A 3780-nucleotide genomic window follows, 5' to 3' on the forward strand; every position below is an offset into this window, starting at 1 on the left:
GGTCAGATAAGCTCCCCATTTACCATGTGACAGTAAAAATAAATAAATTAGATAGATAGATGATTAGATAGATGATAGATTGATGGATAGCTAGATATAGATGATAGATAGATAGATGATAGATAGATAGATGATAGATAGATAGATAGAGATGATGGATGGATAGATAGATAAATGAGTGGGAGCCAGGAACAGCACCTAGAGCATTTGTGAGCACAGCAGCGGGATTCCAGAACGATAATTTCTCAGTTATTTCAAAGATTGCACTTTGAAACGTCCAGTCATTGCTGATCCCTCCCACAAAAAGACATAAAATCACCATAGGTAAGCTGTTCAGACGTAGAAGAGTCCTCTGAACATCTCTGAAAAATCTACCATTATGCGGCTGTAAGTTTTTGGTGACTGTTGGTGTGTTTCCCTTAACTGTTCTATTATAACACCACATAGCATAGGCTATTATCTCTGACCCTGGCTTTCTGGGGAGTGAACCTGACTGAGCTCTTTGAATAAAGGTCTTCCTTGATTTTAACAGCTTAGTGTGGGGAGGCAAGTTTTTACTATTTGTTTTGTTTTAACTCTAGTTCCTTAATCTTGTACCTGGGTTTTCTGGATTTTGCCAATACTTTTAATCAGGGGGATCATGCCTTTGAAAGCCCAATGTACTACAATATTATTACTCTAATCATGGTTTTTCATGCAATCTTGTACTTTTTGTGAATCATGCATATATATTTTAAAAGAAAAATGAAGAAGGTAAAACAGAAGTTACTAACCAAAAGATATTTTAATGTGGGATATTTTAAACATTATTCAGTCTGAAACATTCACTATTTTTCTTCTTAAATATTTATAACACCAGAATACTTCAAATGCTAATGAGTGCATATCATAACTTTGTTTTATTGTTTTAGGTGAAGTATTTCTTATGAGAATATGAAGTATTTTACACATTTTTATTGACAAACATGAACCTTGTTAATGAAGTAGGAGAATAAACACATACATATTTGTATTGATTAATAATTCTTAAAGTTAGGAATGCCGAGTTTTAAGGCATTTTATCTTATATATTATCAATTCTAAAATATATTATCTTTTTTTAAATCTATCATGCTTTTTGGGAAAAACAGTAAGAATAAGGTAGAATTCTATATTATTCAAATAATAAGTTAAATAAACTACTTTACATATTAAAAACCTAATTTTGAAATGAAACTCTTCAAATATTTCTAGATATTTGGCTAAAATATTATTCCATAGCTATTTTCATTTTGGCTTAACTGAAAGTTTGTCTTAGAGTTTTTTATTTTTCCCTCTATAACTAGGATATATTTTCAGCCTCTATACATCTTTGGGAAAATTCCAGATCTTTCTGACTCATTTAATGTAAGGCGTAGTCCCCAATTCATAATCAGCTTTTCATAGTCCCAATTCTCTGTTGTAATCAGTGACTTAAGTTTAAACTGATATTTCTCTCACATCATTGAAAAACAGAACTGGCTCTAAATATTGACATATACCGCATAAAAGGAAAAAAGAGAGAGAAGCAGATGGAATCTCAGGAGTAAGAAATAAAGTATGCACATACCCACACAGTCAGTTATTTTAGTCGCAATAACAATTTCGTTAGTTTCTTTGCATTTGGTGTTCACACATTCACTCGTGAACAGAGTAGAAGACCACTCGTTCCTGCCGTATCACAACATAGTTAAAGATAGGTTATACTACAGCAAGGCAGTAATTTTGCCAGGAGTGGAGAGTGCAGACATGCCTTAACCACCATGGCTAAAATATAAATAAATATTAGTGTCTGAGAAATGGTGGGCTGCACATAGCGGTCAAAGAAACAGAAACATTGACAAATCCTTTTTTTCCACTTTTGCACGCTATTTTCATCGACAGCTATGAGGCCAAAGTGACCAGCAAATTCAATAACTAAACTAAAAGTCAATTGGGAGTCAAAGGTAGGGTTAGAATATCTGTAAACTGTGGGTAGATTAGTTAATGACTCTGTGAGACATTTTGCAAATGTGTGAGATGATTTCTAAATTTAGTCTAAATACTCACACTGGTTTTTAATAAACATTTTGTTGTTAAATTATGGCAAATAAAAACAATCAAGAACGTAGAGGGGGCGCTATGGGAAGTGAAATCAGTCAGACAGAGAAAGATAAATACTGCATGATCTCACTGATATGTGGAATCTGAAAAAAACAAACTCCCAAAAAGAGAGATCAGCTTGGTGGGCCTGGTAAGAGGGTGAGGTAGGGGGTTGGGAAATTGGGTGAAAGTGGTCAAAAGGCAGAAACTTCCCATTAAAAGATAAATAGGTCTGCAGATGTGATGTACAGCGTAGTGATGATAGATATGCATGTTTGAAAGCTGCAAGGAGAGTAGATCTTAAAAGTTCTCATCACAAGAAAAAGAACTGTAACTATGTAAGGTGATAGATGTTCACTTAAATTTTTGTGGTAATCAATCCACAATACGTATATATCAAATTATTATGTGCACACTTTAAACTTATACACTGTTATATGTCAATCATGTCTCAATGAAACTAGAAGAAAAATTAGAGAAAATACAAAAGCCATCACNGTTCTGATGAGACGGTGGATACAGGAGGTGCTGTGAGAGAAGAGACCGTGGCCTGAGAACCTGATGATGTTTAGGGAGAACCCATGCCTGGAGGACTAGCCACGAGGCGTTCCCCTGAGAGCAGGTCCCCTCTTCCATCCTCCATTCTTGCTATAACCAAGCCAGACAGAGCCCATGACAGAACATTACGTCCCAACCTCCAAGCCATCTTCCACAAGCAAATTCAGGAAATGCTAGTCTAAGAAGAACACACGACTGATGCTCACAGAAAATTTAAGGAAAGACAACACCATTAAAAAGGTTCACGTTAGACAAATGGTATAATTATTATCAGAGGAAACAGTCAATAGAATGGTTACAACAGGTTCTAAAATGAACATATGTATTATTCTGAGAAAGCTATGCATTCATTCAAATAGTCAATACATATTACAAAAATCAAATAGTATTTATATTTCATACAAAAGTAACAGTAAATGAAATACACAGCAGACGGGTTACAGCTAAAGAGACAATTACCGAGCAGAAAGTTGCCTGGAGAATACCGAGAATAATAGAGCCCGTACAGTTAAAGGAATTAAATAAATGAAGAAAATGTAAGGCATCCAAAGGACGATCCAACTTCTGTTGGAGTCAGTGTTGGGCTAGAAACAAATATTCCACAATCTCAGTGGCTTGGAGCACAGAGGCGTTATTTCAGTCTCACAAAGTTGCCTCAAGTCCAGGTGACTCACGGAGCAGTGCTCCGTCGTGGGCCAAGTTGGTCATTGACATAAACAGAAACATGCCACATCATGGCACCCTGCGCCACTGAGCACTGTCTCCACTGTGGGGGTCATGGCCCAAAGCAAGGTTCATGGCCAAGTCTACTTTCAAGGAGTGAGGAAATGCAGTCCCCACTTGTGTCTAGAAGGAGAGGAATCACCACAGTCTCTGGATGCGCAAGAGAAGGGAGGTGCTATCCAAATAAGTAATAAAGAAGGCATTTGTCTACACAAATATATCCTATAGAGGGCCGGCCGAGTGGCACGATGATTAAGAGCTGGCTTGGGACGCCAGAGGGCCCCGGTTCGGATCCCACATATGAGGGCCAGTGAACTGCCCTCTACAGCTAAGATGCTGAACAACAGCTCAACCTGGAGCTGGGCTGCCGTGAGTCACCAGCGACGGCGTAGGCTGCAG

This window comes from Hipposideros armiger, unplaced genomic scaffold (genome assembly GCF_001890085.2).
Source record: "Hipposideros armiger isolate ML-2016 unplaced genomic scaffold, ASM189008v1 scaffold_170, whole genome shotgun sequence".
NCBI lineage: Eukaryota > Metazoa > Chordata > Mammalia > Chiroptera > Hipposideridae > Hipposideros > Hipposideros armiger.